Source organism: Haliaeetus albicilla, chromosome 7 (genome assembly GCF_947461875.1).
Source record: "Haliaeetus albicilla chromosome 7, bHalAlb1.1, whole genome shotgun sequence".
NCBI classification, from domain to species: Eukaryota; Metazoa; Chordata; class Aves; order Accipitriformes; family Accipitridae; genus Haliaeetus; species Haliaeetus albicilla.
The window spans coordinates 15113362-15134747 of record NC_091489.1 but is presented as its reverse complement, the minus strand read 5'-3'; the positions used below and the strand labels follow the sequence as shown (position 1 = coordinate 15134747).

Genomic DNA, 21386 nt, shown 5'->3' with positions numbered 1-21386 from the left:
GACACTTATACAGATAATTAAATCTTCCATATTATCAAGTGTATTAAATATGAACCTTAATGCTTTGTGAGGAATTCAACAGCAATGAGAAGCAGCATGACAGTTTCTCTCTGGACAGGGTATTCCAAGGTGGGAGTTCTCTCATTTTCCTCAGAAACAAACAGCTGATATGGGCAACTGTCAGCAGCAGCAGATCAGAGAAGCTGGACCACCAAAAGTGTTGCCTGGTCCATACACCTGTAATGCTTATCAGCAAGTTGCAGCAAATAAAGTTTTAAATGAATCAAGGTGATGTGGGCTTACAATGACTTGCAAAGCAGGAGGCTCTCTCAGATCAGTTTCAAACTCTTTTTCCACTATTTACTCTTGCAAGAAAATGAAAGAATTGCAAGTTTTTGCAACAGAACTCATCTAAAATAGGTACAGTGTATCAAATCCTGAGATGTCATAATTAAAATGTCATCTTCTTCAACAAAAAGCAAAAGCAGATTGGTACATCATAAACCTTGTCTTAGTTTATTATCTCAAATATTAAACTAATTTTGTTTCTGTTCATTTTATTTCTGAGTATTGCAAGAATTCATTTTCTTGGTAACCCCATTAGTCCTTTCATTTTTCTGTATTGAGAAGTATCATTTCCTGAAAATAGAATGGTCATAACTTGAGGTACCCTCATGGATAAAAATGCTCATCACCATTCATTATACTGGCAAGTATAACACACTGATGGGAGACAGTGGTATGTAGAGGATGAGCTGTCAAACACATTGCTGATATAAGTGAGTTCAATGCCAATGAAATGAGCAGCCTTTTACCCCTTGAAAAGAGGAACTGAATTCTGTCCTTAAGGTTTTGAATGTATTGATTAAATGAGGGGAGGTGCTTTGAATTTACAACAGCACAAGCCCTAACCCTGAAGAGAGAGAAGAACTGTCAGGGGAAATAAATGTGATGGGTATCATCAAGTATTAGGAAAATTGTGGGCAACCAAATGGTAGGTACACAGGGTAGTCCCGGCAGGTGAGGAGCTGCCGGCTTCCTCGGCCATGTGCAGCCACGGGGGGAGGACTTAGCACCATTGCCAGCTTGCTCCGGCAGGGCTGGCAGTTGCTTTCTCTGAGGCATTTATGCTTTCTCCATTGATATATTATGACTGTTACATTTTTCTTTGCCCTCCAATAAACCCCTGAACGGCTAGATGTTTTCTGTTTAACAAAACACTTAGAGCAGAGAGATACTTTACTGGGTGCATAGAGATTAATTTAGTTGAAACCATTTTTTCAGCTGGCCAGGGCTCATGGTGATGATGTTTAAGTATGGTCAGTAAGCCCTACAGATTGAACCCAGATCTTAGCTACTGTCAATCACTGCTAGACAGAAGGGTCGTACCACTGTCGCTGAAAGCAAAAAAGGAACACCATGTCAGATTTTTAAAGAAACTTGCTGAAAACTCATTTTCCGTTTTTCAGTTGCTTCCTGGTACTGGCACGTCTCGAGGAAACATAGGTATATCTGCTGAATTGTCCTGCATGAACACACAAAATCTTTTTATTTAAAATGTAAGCGGAGTTCACTGAAAAAAAAAGAATGAAAAAGAGTAGAATGACCAGCCAGTAAAACTTTTTCTTTTTTTTTACACTTTCCATCTGGAGATTATGATTTAGGCTGGGATTTCCTTTAATTGTTTCATATTTCAGCAGCCTCATATTTGTCCTTGGTTAGTTTTACAGCTCTCCGGATGCATGAAGAAAAACTCAGGAATTTTTGTTCTTTGACCAGTGATGAAAAATGTTCCTGTCTCCCATCAAACTATCCATTTTAAATGCTGCTCATAATGTGACAAAAGATAGAGAAACTACAGCTTGACTTTACTGCCTATAATGACTCACAGCAATCCTCTTCAAGATCAAACAACCGATTTCTTCAGTTTACCTGCTACAGGTTAAATAACCTACTTCAAATGCTGGCTCTGTCAGAATACACCTTTTGATATGATATGTCTGTTATGAATGAAAAGAAATATAACTGCATGAATGTCGTCATCTCAGAAAAGACTTTGGTTTCCAGGAGTGTATTAGATGTAACTAATTTTTCTCCAGATTTTTCAGAGAAAGAATCATGGGTAGGAAACACATGAGAATTTCAGACATTCAATATTTTTGGGACGTGTGAAATCCTAAGGACATAACATAAAAAGAAGGTCTCTATTGCTAATTATGTACCATTACATGATTGGGAAGATAATGTCACTGGGCAGAATGTGAATACACTTTCTAGTTACTGGAAGATGTAAAAAAATTTCAGATCCAATATTCAACTTAAAGCTCTGAAACCATATTTTTTCCCTAACATGGAAGTCTTATATAGTCTAGTGAAAGGTGACTGAGAGACATAAAAAGAGGCAGAGGAGAGCCCTCCCCTTCTGCCAGCCAGACACTTTCAGATTACTGATCTTTTTAATGATATTTGTGATGTTAAAGACTGTGTTTGTGTATTTACATGTGTGTGGGAAAGCGAGGGGGAGACAATTAAAAAAAGGGTACACAGCAATATGTATTTTACGTTAATGCATTTCCGCACTGGTTAAACTTAAGGCCAGAGAGAAAAAAATTTTGTTTGAGCCAGGTTTGTAGATCTCAAATACTTAACATTAAAAGGGATGGGGGGTCCTGCTGCAAGCAATAGTGGTAAGTCATGTGGGCAAAAGCCAGTTTTAGCATCTCTGCACCGTATTGCCGCAGCCAGGTAATAGCCAGGGAGTATGATGCTGAGAGCTGGCGTTATGGGGCTTGTGTGGGTCCAGCTGTGCACCAGGGTAATGTGGGTCGCCCCTGCGGACACAAGGAGGTGAAAGGGGGAGGGGGCAAAGGTGAGCTCTTTGGGTCTAACAGAAAGTCAGGAATTTCCTCTCTCACTCTTTTGTATCTAACAGCTTGCATGATATTTTGTGGTGGCCCACGTGGAGCTAGCAGTTTGGACTCTAACTTGAAAACCCCAAACTCAAACTTTTATTTTATCAGGAGACTAAATTGTGAGTTACCATCCCAGAACAGAAGAAAACAAGGTACTATCGTTATCTAAGATTTCTTTCCTCACAAGCAATTAATTGGGTAAACCAGAAGCATAAACTCACCTAGCTTCAACCTTCAAGTTGAAGCTTGATAAATTACTAAAGAGGATTATATGATATGATTGCTCATAGGGGCAGAGAACTGGAGTCAATAAGCCAAAAAATCCCTCCTGGCTCCCTGGTCTCCTACAAATGCATCCTGTGAACCACTTCCCGTTCAGCAGATGAAGACGAAATCCAACAATATGCTTTCCAAAGGGTGGAAAATTTTTATACAATGGCCAAATTTGCCAGTTTTGCACAAATTTACAATCTAGGAAAGAGATTTGCCATTATTTCTTCAGAGTGCAGTATTTCCTTGTCTTCAGCTATGATGGTAGAGGTAAAAGGACAGGGCAATACAACTCAGAGTCTTTCTATCCAGTTCTGCTCCCCTGAACCTCCTGACAGCAGCAGTGCTGAAGCATGACATTCAGTAGACTCATTACCTTAATTCAGATTACCATCCTATTCTTTTACTGCCCATTAAGAAAGGGACCAAGTAAGGGGGGAGAAAGAAACAATGCCCAAATGCAATTCACTATGACAACAAAATCATATTGTTAACATTTTCGTAGTAACCGATATAGCTCTACAGTTGAGCTGTAAATTTTACATCCAGCTACCAGAGCTGGACAAAAAAATAATCTCTTGCTGTTGTATTCTGTCCTACCTGCTGTTAAAAAGATGGAATGAAATGGAATCCATTTTTCCCACTCCCTAGGGTGGTCTGAAATTTTTTATTTCATTGACAAATAATGTTTACAGTTGTCACATGGAATTTAATGGACTTGACTCATCATGCGGCATTGCCTTAGAACAGGAAAAAATCTTCCTGCATGCTACCATTTGCATGTGGACTTGTGGATCTGTGTGGATATTCAGTACCTCTGCAGTGTTGCCGTCCCTAGATAGGCAGAGACCCTTATCTGTAATCCTTTTGCTGAGACGTAAACTGGGACTTACCACTGACATGGTCTTCATTTTATCACACAGTTAGGCACACCAAGAAACATAGCATAGTGGATTCAGGGTATGTTTCTGGGACCTATTTTTATATTCATTTTAGCAGAAATAGTTCCCTGCTGTCATTTCATTATGTGTGTTAGATAAGAGCTTAATCCAAACACATTGCTGCTAATGAAAATATCCCTACACATACTGAGATATCATAATAGGTGCGGCATGGGCAGATAAGCATTTAGAGGGTATTTATATCTCTTGTATATCTGAAATATCTTCCAGAAATGAGAATAGAAGGATGGTAAGAACAAAATCTTTACTGTCCATATGTTTTTAGTAAGGCTGTTTCCAAAGCTATATTCTTCCTTAGATTCCAATGCTTAAAAAAAATAATTCAGAGCCACTTTCTAACAGGATTTTTCCCAGTCTAATGCATTACGCCTGGATTACTTCATTATTTTTCCCAGACCTATAACTGGTCTACCAGGCTAGTCACGAAAAAATAGTCTTTGTGGAATCATACACCACCACAGATACCATTTTGGTTTGATTTAGTTAGATTTACTGTGGGTATACTGCTTAATTTTCATGACTGCATTTGTTTGATAGATTGAAACAGATTGAAAATTCTTCTTTCATTTTTCTAGGCAAATGGCTTATGACAGTACAAATCTGCTTTCTGAGTCACACCATAGGTAAAAGAGTAACACGAAGCAAAACAACAACAAATATTTGATCATGATGACCCCCTTCATCACTTTACTAGTACCATAAAAAAAAATCTAGAAAAACAAAACCTTTTCTGAAGTTTAGAGCAAGAGGAAATCCTATGGGGAAGGTTTAAGAATGGAGGCATGATGAACAATTGAAGGAAATTGCCTTTCAGTAGTCATGAATGTTTAATCTTCTCTTCCTCTGATTGACAGGATCACACCGTAGTCACAGAATATTCATTTATTCCTATAAATCCAACAAGACTGAAATGCAACTCATGAGGAAATTAGCTGGACTTGCATTTCTCTGTTACACTACTTTTGATTTGCCCAAGGAAAATTAAAGTGTACGTTATGTCAGAATGTTCTGAAGTATCTAAAGCCAGGATAAATCACCCACGAAAGTACAGAGTGCCACAATACTTCATAACACTGTAAGTAAAGGTTCTGAGGGCTACAAAGTCCATGGGCAATGTCCTGTATGCCAACTTAGCTTGCCTGGTTTTGTTATTATTTATTATTCTTATTATAGTTTCCCCAAGGCATCCCATATGGCAATCATGAGTCTGTTGTACTTAAGCACTGTACAAATTGCAGTGAGACTAGGTGATTTGCTTTTCTTTGTTGTGCAGATGATTGTTTCCTGTACTCTGCAAGAAAATATCATATTGAAAAGCAAAAGTCCAAACCTTCAGTCACTGATATATTTTCTTTGATGATTTTCTTTGCCCTTCCCTTGAGAGCAATATTTGAGGTTTAAAGGCATTTCACAAGGTGCGTATTTGGCAGGTCTGTCATCCTCACCTTGCATGTCAAGCTGCAGTTCATTAGAGCAGGCCCATTACCAACTGCTGTGAAGACAAGATGCGAGCAGCAAGCTCTTTGTCTGTTGCACCTCAGCTTAAGCAGACAAGTAGCCAAAAGCAAAAACAGGTACTTGAAGAGTTTTTAGTGGGAAAAAGATAAAAGCGCCCTGTCAAGGAAGCTGTATTTCCCTCAGCATACCCACGCGTCCCAGAGAATTTCTCTCCCAAACTAACTACAGAAATTTTACTCTGATGAAAGACCACAGTAGTCGTTCCTTCCACTTATCCCTTCCTTCTTATTGCAGCAAATCTAGACATCCCAATACTCTTCAGAGCCACAAAACATCCAAACCTTTGCCCTCACCCATGTAGCCATCCTAGCCACCCCTGACAATCCCCACTACTCCCTCTCTCCCGAGCACCCACGCAAACATCTGTACTTGTACCCTCCACGCTGCTGAGCACCCCAGTCCCTCAGCAAGCTAATGAGAGAGCTCCACAGAGAATGGAAATGCAATTATGGCCCTTTGGAAACTGGTGAATAATTAATTTAACCATTTTCTATTGCAGGTCATTAATTTTTACTGCTCTCAGATGGCTTGCTATTATGGAGAGTAAGATGAATAAATCTTGAGCTGTAAGGGCCAGGAGTTGTGGACACAGGCATCCAAGCAGAGTGACTGCAGAAACTCCAGATGTAGAGGATCATTTACCACTAAGTACAAGGAGCTTGATACTGATTTCATGTACACTTTCATGTATGCTTTCAGTTTTACACTGATGAAACTTTCAGTAGAATAACTCCTGATTCATTCTGGAAAAGACCTGGGGGACAAGCACTTCTAAGATGTAAGACTTCTGAAGCAGATTTTTAGCATACAGAAATCCGCATCAATAAATTGAATTTCATTGACTTACAACAGTGATCTGAACAGTTAAAAAGATCAGGAAATAAAATGATGAGAGATGATGAAAATGTAAGGGAACAGACAATTTACAAAAACAAAGCTTATAGCTTATAAAAGTAAAGCAGTCAACAATCTGACTACTTGACATGGGCCAGTCAAACAACGAAAGCAAGCATCAGGTAAGACTGAAATGTGCAATAGAAGGGCATACACCAGAAATGACTCCTGACCCTTTCAATTAAGATCACCTGATCTTAACCAAAGAGCTCTGGGAACAGTCCTAAGGCATAAATAAGACTGAGATGATAGGGCATGGATTGAGATTAAAAAAATAAGCAATACCATGGAGATTTCATCAACTTCATCAACTAGACAACCATCACAAATGGTAAGGGGAAGCAGTAATAGGGGAATTAATGTCAGCAAGAATGCTTCCACTTTCCAGTTCTGAAGACAAAGATAGTAGAGACAAAGATAGTCACATGTCTTTTGAAACGAGTGTTGCCAGCTCTCAGGAATATATTATGAAAGATTCTTCTTTGGTGATGACAATCTACATCTAATCTTCAGGTAATATCAGAGAAAGATACCCTCAGACAGGGTGATTAATCCCTTACTGCTGCCTTCTTTTGAAGAACAGTCAATAAACTAAGCAGGCAGACTTCACATTCCTACTCCTCAGCCACAGAATGAAATCTGTTTGGATTTTTCTTGGGATGGGTTGAGCTGACTGGAGCTGAGCTGGGAATTTTGAGATGAGAGAAGAGGGATGGGAAGCATCTAACATGGTTTTCATCAGAAGACAACAGAAAACAGAAAAATTCCAAGGATTCAGTGAGGATCAACTCTGGCTCCTCCCTAGTCTACTCTGAAAACTATCAGGTGGCTCATCTCTACAGCTGCAAATTAAGGTGGAAATTGGAGAACAGAAGAACCTGGTAGGCTCTGCCTTACATTCAGGCCTCAGAGCTCAGGTTCAGCTGGATCAACAGAGGTATTTGTGGGACTACAGAGGATTCAAGATTGTTGGACCACTGGGCACATTATCCAGTTTGTGGTTAAAAGTGTAGCATAGTTTCAGAGCCTTGTACTTAACCCTATGTTCTGCCAGAAACTGGCAAAACAAAAATGCTTTGGAGCTAGGCAGGGGGAGCTATATAGACCCCCAAAATTAAAAATGCCTCAGTATCATTTAGTGCTTCATCATTATACCTGAAGCCCTGAGGCTTATAATATTGAAACATTGAAGAATAGAAAATCAGAGTGGCCTGGAGCTGTCAAAGCCTGGGCAGAAACAAAATGACCAGAAAAAATTCAGTGAAAAAGGCAGATATGGTCAGCTCTATGTAACTCTTATGCTCCCACTTGTGTAAGCCACCACTGACCATATTGCTAACTCTTTTCTGTGTCCAGAGGACATGAGTCTGTAGCAACTCTGTGCTGCAGAGTATTGGTGGTCCAGGTAATTCTGTAGCAGGTTGCCCTTTTATTTCTGGGGTGCTGTACTTCAGAGTCAGAGGTACTAGTTGAAATGATGGCTGGTATAGTTATCCCCATCAACACAACCTGAACACAAAATCAGGCCACTGTTCTGGTAGTATTTTATATCTGCTCTGAACTCCTTTTGTAAAAACTGTGTAAACAACAAAAAAACCTGTCTCTGGAGAACTCACAGTTTATGAAATCTCCAGAGACGAGCACTGAGGAGCTAGAAGCTTCTGGGCTTTTATCCTGTAAATTTGACTCTGACTGACAGGCATCTGCGAACAGCACTACCAATATCAAAATGCATGGTGCTCCCCATAATACGGAGGAGCAGTTTTAGAAAAGGTGCTATTGGCAATTTGAAGAAAAACACTGGCAATTTAAAGGAAACACTGTAAGGATATATATCACCAGTAGGCAGTCTGAGCTTCTTTTTCAGCTATAAATTTTCATTTTTGGAGGTCAGAGAAACACAGTTAGGAGAGATTTTTGTCAAGAGAAGCACTTTTTCAAAAGCTTGTTTGTCCTCCCAAGCATGTCATTTGGCAATTATTTACTCTAGACATGAAAAGATACTCACCCAAAGCAGTGAGGTAGCAAGAAAGAGTTCCCCTGGGGACTTTTTGTCCTAGTGGAGGAGCATATTTACTGAATAATTATTGTGAAGAATTTTAACTACATTCTGTATAGTTGTATTGTAACACAGTATTTTCCTGAAGTAAGCATTGCAGTGCAGAAGAGCTGTAGTCTTGAAACTGCCTAATTAACTCCTAGTCACAGCTGAACATGGGAGACACAGTGAAAAAATATTCAGCCATTGCAGGGATGAATGACTCACATGAATTGCAGCCACCTTCAGGATAAAGCACAGCACCGTGAAACAGCAGACAGAGACAGCTAAAGCCAAGAGATGGGTAACATATAATTTTGGAAAGCAAAAAAAGATATTTTGTAGGCACACTAACTTTTTCTTTCAATATTGCTTGGCCTTTCTACAGGCCAATTAGAAGTCTTACAATTTTATTCTTAGATTCGATCTATCAATTCAAAACGTGTTTGTTCTTATTCAAATTCCTGTCTGTTTCTGCATATGTGAGATTTGTGTACCATTATTTTTCACTGTCTCTGTATTCTATTATACTCTTTCTTCCTGAAATTCTTCTTTTAAATCAGCATTTTTTTACAGGATTTGTAATATAGTTTTAAACAACACCGTCTGAAAAAAAAGTCTCTCTATGCTTCAGCTTTTCATAGAAAACACCAAGCTTCCCATTCATTATGTGTTATTTGACAAGACAGAGTTTCACACTCCTGAATGAAAATGATCATGATGAAAATCATGGATGTCTCATAGAAGAATCCTGACGTTGTTCAGAAGAACTTCTGGTGCTATCTGTCAACATCAAAAGGTAGAAAATAATATCTGATAAGATTAATTGCATAGAGATGACAGATTACTGCCCATGGAAGTTCTCATGAATACCAAGATGCTTCTCCTACCTAATGAATTTAAGATATATTCAAAGTGAGGTCAGGAAAGACTTTGGATAAATTCTTTCACTCACACATAGTGTACACTGGCTGAGATACATGTCTTGTCATTTAAAATATTTAACATATTTTACATATTTTACATTTAACAGATTTATCATCTTTTAAATATTTATTTTTTTAAATAGCTTTTTGATACATTTTGTATCAAGACCAGTATAGAAGTCAGCAAATATAGATATGGAACTGCAAGCATAATGACAGTGACAGAGAATAGTCACTGACTATCAGTCAGTCGATAGTCAGGTAATGAAAGTGATGGACAAGAATCCTACATGTGTTGATTACGGGTCACAAAAAATCATGGGACCAGGGTTTCCTTTAGGTACATATTGTAGGATCAGTGAGATAAGCCTTACGCTAGACCCATATACTGCTTGGAACAACTGAAGTGGAGAGGATCAAAACCCAATTCTTCTTAAAAAAAAAAAGCTTTCTCAAGGGGTACTGACTGATTTCATCTTCCTTCTCATGTCTTGGCAACATCAGGTTTGCTCCTGTCAGGTGCTGTGGCTGCCTCAAGTGGCACACCAAGCTTCTCACCCCTTCTTAAACACCCTGTTCTCCATTTCTGTTTAGACGTCCGTTCAGGTTAGACCTTACAAGACACCTCCGCATCTTCTGATGTCCCCAACATTCCTGTAAGCCCTCCCTTCCTACCAGGTTAGTCTTTTCCTTTAGTGTCCAAAGCATCATTTTACTGTGACCACTGACATCCTCTGTGGTTTCAGTCTTGTTTAATATTTTTACCACAATGAATTGCTGTTTGCCTGTAGTGTATTTCAGAGAAGCAATTATTTTAATTTCTTTATATTTTAAGCTAAATTATTTTTCTGTTCACACATGTAATTCCAAAGAAGTAAAGAAATGCAATTATTCTGCCTAGCGTTACATAACAAGGTTAATTCACCAAGTTTTTATGACTTTTCCTGATAAGATATTTGTCCAGGTTTGCTTGAAATAGGTGCCAGCTGAAATTCTGCCCAGTGCTGTTCAAAGGCACAGCTGATAAAGATATCTTGTCTCTATTAGAATGTAAGGAAGTTCCAAATAACTTCAGTTTTGGTAGCTGAGAGTTTCTTGGACTGTTCCTGCAGCATCTTTTTAGCCCAGCACGAGAGGAAAGCCCTTTTTGATAGAGTCCACATGGTGGCAATATCCGATCATGTTTGCTTTGTAATACTGGTTCATGTCAAACAAGTTACTTTTTTATCACGTTCGATTTTTTTTTTCTTTTTCTAAGCTGAAGCGTTATGAAAAAAAGTGTTAGGTTATGTGTTTAAAGACTCATCTCCACGACAGACAGGAGCCTGGAGGCACAAGGGTGGGTGGAGGAGCATGGGAAAATAAAGGGATAAAGGGATAAAATGTGTCCTGTAACCAGGCTGCTGGTCAGTACGCTTGTATGGCCGTTCCCTGCATCTGATCTGTGCGGTCTGCCCTGGCTTCTCATTAAACTCCATTTCTAACTATTTTCGGGGTGAGGGGCTCCCTATTCTGTGTGCACCTGTGCGTGCAGCAACCAGAGCGGATCAGGGGCCACAGGGGCTGCGGCATCTCTGCTGCCGGCGCCTGGAGACACTGGACGAGGTGCACAGTGTGCATGGGTGTGAACGTCAACGTGTGTAATCACCAACAAACATCAAACTCCATCAGCCAGAAAGTAGGATAAGTGGCCAACGAGTCAGATACTGGAGTGTCTGTAATACCAGAAGGACCAGGGGTCTGAGAGTTGGCTACTGGAGGGGCCAGGAGGTCCAGCCCAGCTACTGGGGGAACCTGAGATCTGCCATAGGGAGTCCGGGGTCAGCTGCTGGAGAGAATAAATGGCTAAAGCCAGCTCTTTGAGGGGAGTATGGGGTGTCCTTGTGTGTTTGTCCATGCCCGTGTGTAGGTGTGTGTGGCTCAGGCCTTGGGACCTGGTATGCCCAGGTGCCGGCAGGTGTGGAGACTGGAATCCAGGGGCTAGGCATGGCCCCACGGAGTGTTTAAAGTCAGCTACCAGAGGGAGCCACACTTTAGGGATGTATATGCATTTGCATATACTTTCCGCTAACAGGCTTTGAACCTGATCAGCCAGGAGAGAAACACGATCAGTCCAGACCTGTCATTAGTGTCTGCACGAGTGCTGTGGTTTTGGTCCCTGTTGAACTGTGCTTGCAGCCATGCGTATATGTGTATGTGTATGGTATGTGCACCTACTGGGAGCACACACTCAGCCTTGCTACTGGCTGGATCTGGGGATGTGGAGCTGTGGCAGCCTTGCTGCTATTCAACTACTGGATTTGGCAGCTCCTAACAGAACGTATATAATTTTGAGATTGCTAGTACTTCTGCTTGCTTATGACCTTTAAGTAATATAACCTGTTAGTCCTATTTTAAACAATACCGGGGTGCCCACTTTTCATTCTTGCTTAGGAGTTTGAGTTTTTAGAAATGTTTTCCAATTTAGTGTAACTTATGAAGCATAAATGAGGAAAAATTGGCACAACAATAAGTTTCAAATACATATAATGAGTTTCTTGACAATAATGAGGTGACTAACATTAGAAATAAATGCCATTTGTTTTAGCTTGACTCTTGCCATATGCTAGACTGAGCTCATTCTGTACATTTAGAGCTTTAAACCTACTTAGGCATTTCTAAGCTGTTAAAAGTTTGATAACTCCACTTACAAGAACATATTGTATACCATGGTATTATATGCTAGTTTAACAGATGATTTTTTTTCTGATTTTTTTTTCTACTCCCACTTCATTTTTGTGTAATCTCATCCCATTACTTTCATTTATTTCAGCACAATGCAAGGAAAGTTAAATGGTCTGTTGCTACACTTCATGTAATTCAGTATATTTTATATTAGAGGGGATGTATTCTTTGGCTTCTACTTGTATCTTTAATTTATTGTCAAAGTTTGTTCACCCCAGTTTTGTTACATTTAAATATAAAACATAAACACACACAAGTATGTTTACATATAATATACAAAACCTTTATGTAGAAAAATTCATGCAGTTACACAGCTTATAAATTTATACTTGATACAGTACATGAAAAGGAGATGTAGGACTGCACACATCTCTCAGGAGGTGTGTGGCAATGTTTTAAGGTTGCACATCGATACTGTGTGGCGGTTTAGGACAGGAAGGAAGTGGCAACTGCTGCTTGCTGCAAAACCTGCAGAAAGAAGGGTATGCTCTGTTGCTCAAACCAGCCTCAACATTCACAGAGTCACAGCAAATGGACTCAGCAGAGATCAAGACACCTAAAGAGATATCCTGTTCTGCACCCTGACTAAGTATCACAAAAATAAAAACGCTTTCCAGGAAGACGCTTGGCTCGTCTGTACATTAAAATCTCCTGTGACTCAAACTGCACTTCCTCCTTACAGTATGTGGTGCAGAGCTTTATTTCCTCCTAAAATTTTTGGTTCCGTTATGACAATCTTACCTGCTGCAAGGTAGGCACATTACTTCTTGTCCCATGCACTGTGGACACCGAGAAGGGGTTATTCCCTTCCTTTTGTAGCGCTCCTTTATGGTTCTGCATGCTTTTAAACATCCCATCGCTTTCTAATCTCTAGATTAAACAGCTATTTCAGTGCCTTCTAGACCTCCTGCCATTCTCGCAGCGGTCCTCTGGGTTGTCTCCGCTTGGTTTAGATCTTTCTGGCGACCAGAATTGGACAGCGCACAGCGAGATACAACAGTGAGGCAAACCGAAACGTTACCTCCTCTAAAGGCAGTATTTCTCTTCTGAGGAAGAGTGCCCTGAATTCTTCAGTGCCAAAGACCTCACTCGTGTCTCAGCTAAAAGCAGCAGCCCTCAGGGGTGCTGTGCCGTCCGTTACACGGAGCCAGCCTTGGTGATACTGGCTGTATTTCTTTCTTTGCCGTTTGTCACGCTTTACCCGAGTACTCTGAAGCTGGGTTTGTTAGAGGAGGGACGCTATCCTTCAGGGCCTGGCTAGACTTGTCCATCAGGGCAGTTCTTCTGGCTGCCACCTGTCCTTAGCTGAGGCCTTCTTACCTGACTGCTCGTGGAAGTGTGCTGCACACTAAAGAATTTGCTTCGGACACAGCAAGGGGCCTCTAATTACCTACGTTACTATACTTCCTGTCTTTCCTGTGTCTACTCTTCGCGTCTTTTACTTCTCGCCTTAAACAATGCCAAGATGTAGTAAAGAATCCTCATTTAATATGACCATTGAACGTTAAGCATGTTTGAAATCATAGTGGAATCAAGTATATGCTTAGAGTAAGGATGTCATTAATTTAAAATTAATAAAAACATCTGAATATGTTTCTAGCTTTTCCTTTCCAGAAATTCCCAGTCATGATGACAGAGCATGCATGGAAAGTGAGGTGGCCCCTTGCTACAATTGCTATATATTAGCAAATATAATCCCCTTTCCTTCCAGAAGGGCTATCTACAAACACCATAGTGGCAACACTTTCAGTTTGTGATTTTTTAACAATTAAAAGCAAAATAAGAAAAGTAATGATGATAAATTGTAGTGCATTGTCCCAAGGATGGTGAGGACAGTTTTTTTCTAACAAAAAAATCTGGGTAAGTACAGTGAAGCTTACAATGTCTACCACTTTAGTTTGGAATATATTTTTCATACAAGGTGTACTCCAGCCCTGTCCGCAGCTGGAGTTGATTATTTGGTATAAGAACAAATAGGCTGAAGTGGAGTGACATTATATTCTAGTGTAATATACAGAGAGGAAGAGATTTAAATAAGCCACATCTTTTTTTCCTGCATATTAAACTCAAAATAGCTTTACAGAAATCAGTAAGCTTTCTGTGGGTTTCCTGCTATAACTGATAGGCAGGATATACCTCAATCATTTTAGCTGAACATTCAAAACATACAGTGCAGCATATAGTGCTGCAATTTAGAGAAAGAAGGAAGCTTACACTAGCAAGTACTTTGCTGAATTGCTTCAAATTATAGTAGTAGTATTATATGAAGTCTAAGCTTTTGTAGCAAAGATGTCTCTCATGTTGACCCAGGAAGATAAAATAAAATGGCATTTGCTGAAAGAGATGGCAAAGTGAGGAATTTATTCAGCAAAAAAGATGTATGTGGAAAGGGCAAACTCAGAAGCATGTCAGCATCTACTTCCTTTGCCACCTTTGATGCTGCAACTGGCATGGAGTAAAACAAAGAAGCAGGACAAACAATAGAGGTAAGAAAGCACTGGATGAAAAAGGCTTTGCAGTTCCCCTCCTGCACAAAACCCATCCCAACCCAAACCAAAAAACCCACAACCGTCAAGAGGAGGAAAATGTGAGGTCCAATATGCCTGGCTACACTCATTTTCAGGAAGAGAGAATTTTTGTGGATGGCTGGAGGTGACCTAGATACATACCCCCCAGTTTCACAAGAATCCTTGCTGTAGCTCCTGGTACGTCTGCTTCTTCCACGCAGTATCCCGGCTCCAAGCACGTGATCCGTAACTGCGTGTTGTGTCGGGATAGGTGCCACAAGTGTAAGTGCTCCTATCGCAAGGGTAGCACCCATGTTAACATGCCTAGCGCTAAAGGAAGGGATGATGCTGAGTAATCTCTGCTGCCTAACTCAGATTTCATCCATCCACTCAGTAAACACCCTGCATGCTAATGTTGCAGAATCACTGCAGCACTGCCAGAAAAGACGAAAACTGAGAGGTGTATTGGCACTGATTCTCCCAACTTCTCCATTTCAGCTCTATATGAGTGTTTTTCTTTCCCAGTGATACAGACCAGAGATGATCCACCCCTTAAGCAGAAAAATATCCTTCTGCCTTCTGCATGAAGCTAGCCTCAACTGTAACAATAAAAACGAAGGAGGGAAAAAGGATAACTGAGTCTCAGGGTTTGCGCAATGTCTTTTGAAGAGGCAGAATCACGTTTTCTACCGGCGGCGTAAATGCCGTTGCACGGCTAGTGTGATTCGAGCTCAGAAGTGGCAGACCGTCTTGCTGGCTCCTTCGAATATTTCTGTCCTCCTGCCGTTACGTAAGTGCCGGCGTCCCAGTTTGCTTGTGCAGCTCCCTGCCTTAGGCACGATGATGCTCTGGAGCCTACGCCGAAGGTAATGCCCTACAGAACACCATGTCACGCAACAATAATAACAGTAATAGGACTAGGAATAGTAATTAGGGGCGACAGGTCGGTACAGTCAATTTCAGAAGTAGTTTGGTTGCTCGCCAGAGCGCACTTCGGGGTGGGGTGGGGGGGGGATGTTTAGGCTCGGGGCTGAGGCCGGTGCCTCATCCCCCGGTTCCCGGGCAGAGCGGCCAAAGCAGCCGCCCCCGACAAGCTGCCCCGGCCTTGCTGCTGCTGCTGCAGCCGCCGCGGGGCGGGGCTCGGCCCCCCCCATTCCTCCCCCGCGATGCGCGCAAGGACAGCGGGCTCCGGGGCACGGCACGGCACGGCACGGGGGGCGGTTACAGAAGGGACAGCGCGGCCGCGGCCTGGGACGCGCCGCAAGGGCACGGCACACGCACTCGCTGCCCACCCCCGCACCTGCTTCCTCGCCGCGGGGCGGGGCGGGGCGGGGCGGGCTGTTGTGGTCGGTAACCAGGGAGCCGCGCCGGGCGCACCGAGGCGCGGAGGAGCGCGGTACCGAGGGCGCAGGTAGGCGGTAGGGCGCCGAGCCGGGGGGCAGGAATGAGGGACAACCCCCCCCCCCCCGCCGGAGCAGGCTCTCCCGGCTGCAGCTCCCCCCGCCCCCGTCCTCCTCCTCTTCTTCCTCCTCCTCCTCCCCGCCAAGGCCAAACTATCTTTAGTTAATGCGAAAGCCGCCGCCGTGATTGCGGAGTTTGCCCGTTTTCCCGGGGGGATTTGAGTTTTTGCCCGTTCTGAGTACGGGGGTGGGAAATCCCGGAGGAGGGCTGCGGTTCGCCTCCCGAAGCGCACGTGTGCGTGTTGCAGAGACCCGGGTTTATGCTCAGTCACACGCTGCAGGCCAAAATGTGGTTCATCTAGGAAGATGTGACTGTTCGTGTGCGCTCCCAAGAAGCGGGTTTCGGGCTGGGTTGTGGGCAGTGATGATGCAAAAAGGACGAGTGCACCGCGACAAAGATGCATAGAGTCCCGGTGTGTGTGGTAACTCCCCGGAGGTAAGACCTGCTGAAATACTGACGGACGAGGTTGTTACTAGGATGCTGACAACCGTATTTTCAGCCGTATTCGTGCTGGGGAAGAGTGCTTGTAAGGACTATTAGTAGTCTGCTATAAGAGACCAGATTTTGCAAATTGATGAGGAATTACTTATGTAAATCATGTGAAGCTGAGAGGAGCTCCAGTGCTCATCACTGTGAGCGATTTATACCTGTGTGGATTGTAGGGAAATAGTATGGGGTGTTTCTGGCTGCTTGCCAGCACTTTTCAAGTGCCGAGACTGTTGAAAGGCTCTTAACAGGCACACGCTTTCCTGTAGTAGTACTAGCGATGGACTGTCTGATTTCTATGATCTCTGATAATTATTTTCATGATTCTTGTGTGCTCTTTAACACCTAAACAGGTCCCAAGCTATAAATGCTGATGAGCTATGTTAAAATATTGCCACCGGACAGAGGCTATCAGGTTGCTATGTTATTTTAACTGGTAAACAATTGCTTTTTTGCTTGCTGTACTAAGTTTTGTGTGCTGAATGACATGACGAAACAGGTTTAGGAGGTATAGTGTTAACATTTGTAGAGTTACTCACTTTTTTTTCTGGTAGGAGTCCATATCCATTGTCATATGGGGTGTTTAACATATTCCTTAAAGCACCAGTTTCCCCTGGAAAAAACAGCTCTCCAGAATGAGCATCGTGTTGCATGTTGGAGTGATTCAATCCTCACCTTTGCAAACTGTGCTAGATGTGAAAGTAGAAGTAATAGTCTCTCCGCTTCCCTCCTGTTCTTTCAATTCCTGTTCCTAGTGTCTGGGTTGGTTTGTTTGTTTACTATTACTTTCAGAGATTATATATGCCAATGGCAATTCTCTGTTGCTAAGTTTAAAGTACCAATGGATAGGTATTAATAACTGATGAACCCAAATACTTTTGAGGGTGGGATTTTAAATTTTATTTTATTTTTACTTTAAATTAAGTAATTGTGATAAGTGCCAGTAGTGATTTGGACTGCTGCACTTAATACAGTCACAAGAATCTCATCATGACTGTACACCTTCATGCAGCATTACTTTCTCTTTATTAAATATGAGAATCCTCAGAGGATTTTTTTTTTTTTTTTGTACTTGGGGACCTTAGGAGCATCTTCCTGTGAACTTCACTAGAGCCACGCTGAGTTACACAGCCTGCCAGTGAGCACACTGCACAAAGAAACTAGCACTTTGATACTGGGTCAGGGAGAGCAGAGGCACACAGGGAAGGAGGAGCAGAACCCTGCTAGTATTTAAATGCATTTGAGGAGAAGGTAAGAGTGCCTGGCCCCAAGGAGGGTCTTGCTGGGTGAGGCACTGAACAAGGCATGAATCCCTGGAGAACTTCCAAGGTCAGCGCAGTGAGAGTGATCGCTGTGGGTCTACAGGGTTTCGGGGGATCCGGCCCCAAGAGACATACACATACATTCACCCTTCGGACAGACACCACATTAACCCATCTCAGTTATGCTTTGTTAAAGGAAGTCAGTTGTGGCTCAGGGTTTTTTTTTTTTTTCAAGTAGTGGCTGTAGTTATTGGGAAAGTAAGTACATCAAACATAAACAGTTATTTGCATACTTCCTCATTACCATGGCTAGTGACAAAACTTTAGAGCTCTTTTGTCTCCTTGTAGGTCACAAAAACAACAGCAGTGGGGTACCTCTGAAGCAACTGAACTTTTGCCTTTTTTCACTCAAAGGCGCAGATTTAATAGGGAAAACAGAGGTATTTCTGCTTTTCCATTCATATGGCAGCTGTATCTGCCCCTTGCTCACAAGTTATACTTCAGCTAAGCTTTCTTGCCTGAGAGATGTGCAGAAATACCAAACACTTGATGGTTACTTGCTTATCTCAGACTCAGTTTGACCCACCCTTTCCTGAGATACTTCACTGTTTTCTATTTTAGTGGTCTTTCATTTTTATTTTTTTTTTTCTCCTGCAGATGTACCTCTGTAAGAGCCTTCTGCTATGGGTCATATTATGCCACAGTAACCCTAGATGCCATATCAGTATTAAAACTGAAAGATCAGAATGGCTCTTCTACCATTAACCAGCTTACACGTTATATCTGCACTTCACTCTGTCCTATTTGCTTGTGTATTGTGACCTCTGATCTTAATCTTGGCCTGTCTTTGTCTGCGCAGATAGTAAACCCTTTGAGGCAGGGATTATATCCTGTGTTTGTAGAAGGTAATGAGCTACTCATCCCAGTCTCCTGCTATTACCAACATCTATATAAACTATAATATATTGTTGCAGAATTTCAATAGCAGGATTACTAAACTGTAGTATGCACTGTATTTAAGTTTTCATATCAGAAAGACAGTGAATGACCTTTCTTTGAATACATCTAACAATGTATACTCTGCCAATTTTTTCTAAAAAAATAGCGAGTTTCTGCCTTCTATTTTCTCCTAGAACACTTCGCATTTTCTGTTCAAATGGACTTACAGCTTTCAAGACAAGAAACTGTTTCACACCACTGGATTTTTGCCCATCCCCCCAAAACCTAATAGAAAGTAGAAAATAAAATGCTCACTTGCTGAAATGTAAATACATACATAGGCATGTGCATGACTACGGTCCTACAAATAATTTTTAAATACTAGAGTACAGTTATAGGTAAACTATAGAGAAATTGTGTGCCATATATGCTACAGATTTAAATTTCAGATGTGCAAATTACCTTGAATCTTCCAAACTATTAATTGCTGTTGCAGACCTTTAACCTTCTGCAAAATGAAGAACTTTTGTTCAGCTCCAAACAATGCTAAAGCGTAACTAGAGGAACCAAAATAATGCGGAGCTCCAGAAAGGATCCAAACTTCTCTCTCTCTTCTTCCCGATGCTCCCCAAGAATAACAAATTTCAATACCTCCAGGTAACTACTGCACATCAAGTCAGTTTGGGGTTGGATAGTCAGTGAGAACATCTTGTTTCAGTGTTCCTGTTTCAGTGTGTTCTTTGTCAAAGGTTGTAATCTGTCTCTTCTTCCACCTTTTTCTATTCAAAAGCAGTCCATGCAGTAGAGAAAGGAAGCACAGAGTGACAGTTTTGGGAATCAACTATCAAAAACACCTTTCAGAGCCAAAATTGCATTTTCCGTGATCTTATGTGGTGCACAGTTATGTCCCATTGGACTTGGGAAAGTTCCAGTATGCACTGGCTTGTGCTGCGTTGGGCTTAAGCATACAGCTACAGATTTGCAATTCAACCATCTGTAACGATTACCAAAGGGACTCTTCTGCTGGCCTGGATTTGGAAGACCAGTGAGGAGGTACCACATTTTCTTCGAAGATAGTATAAGAATCATTTTGGATCACTCTAGCCCACTTCTTCATTCTAGCTCCTAATTTTAATATATCTGGTAGGCATTACCTGCAGCTCGACAGATTTATTCAAATAAGTTTACAAATGGATTCTCAATTCATCAGCTACTACTTTTCAGTATTCTGGGATTAATTTTATCATGTTTTTCCATTTTTAACTTTGGTTTTATTTCAGATGGTGCTATTTCCATTTCTGTTGTGCCTTTGTCTATTAGAATTGTCTTCAGTGGAAAAATCAGTATAATACTAACTGAGGCAAATTAATCTCTCCTTGATCTTATTTTCTACTTTCTTTTTACTTATCTGGCTAAGAACCATTTGCTTTCTGCCTTTAGTTCCTTAGTCTAACTCAGCTGGTCTTTCAGCAAGTGACTCTTTGTCACTGTAGACAGCACGCGCTATGGCAGAGCTCTTCACTTCTCATCCTTTATTTCTGCCTACTGCGTGATGGCTTTTCCAATTATGTCTGGAGCAGTTTTATTCTGCCCTGCATAGGTGTACAGTTACTGGACCTTGGACTTAAAGAAATCCCCAGCCTGCTTCACAGGGGAGACACTGTGCTCTTAAGTCTAGTTGACTTCTGTAACTGATTTCCCTTTTATTTATTTTTTAAGCGCTGTCTCTTTAGATCATCTCCTGACCTGCTTACGTGCTTTGGGTTATTCTTCTAATAGTATGGACTACATCAATCACTTCCTTAGTCAGAGCTGTTTTCTATGATTAGCTTTTTTTTTTTCCCCCACTACTAACTAAAACCCAACCTAAAATAGCTGCTTCTGTGATGGTTTGATGTTTAAAAATGCAGTTATGACCTCCAGAAAATTCTGGTTCCTACCTTTATGTGAATCATTTATTCTGCACTGACAGGGTCACCACTGCCTCATAGAATCACATCAATTCCAACAGCATCTATTGCTCTGGCAGCATTTCCAAGATCTCTTAAGTTTCAGAAACAGAACCTGTGGATCAAAGTGGACTTCTAGCACTACCGTAGTAAACCATACTCAGAAATTCTTTCCTGGAAATGTTTTTTTACTTGATCAGTTCTGTACCACTGTTTCTTACCACGGAAGTCTGCCTCTTTGTTAACATATAATGGCACTCCAGCACCTGACCTTATTTCTGTCATTCCTGAGATTCTGTTCAGTTCATGTGCTATAGTTACTTTAGTTATTCCACTGTATTTCTTATATCTATGTAGCATTTGAAAATGGATTCTAGCTGCAGGAGTTCCTTGAATTATAGTACTCTGTTTTTGTCCTCTCAAATATCTCTTTTTAATATGTCCCAGATTAGAAACAGTCCTTTCACCGTCTGCCACCTGTCTCTTTCTTGCTCTCATCAATATCTTTACTTATTTATCTGTGTTTATCCTTGTTTGT

General features: G+C 41.4%; 1 protein-coding gene across 2 annotated transcripts in view; it reads left to right on the top strand.

Annotated features, from left to right (window-relative positions):
• The first annotated feature begins 15376 nt into the window (after positions 1–15376).
• Positions 15377–21386, top strand: part of SYNE1 (spectrin repeat containing nuclear envelope protein 1) — a 321099-nt gene continuing 315089 nt past the window's right edge. The window contains exon 1 of one of the 2 annotated variants that reach the window (XM_069787028.1): positions 15377–15617. The gene's annotated coding sequence lies outside the window, so the exon portion shown is untranslated. Of the gene's footprint in view, positions 15618–16078; positions 16163–21386 lie in introns of those variants that run through there. The other variant, XM_069787027.1, reaches the window with a different exon arrangement.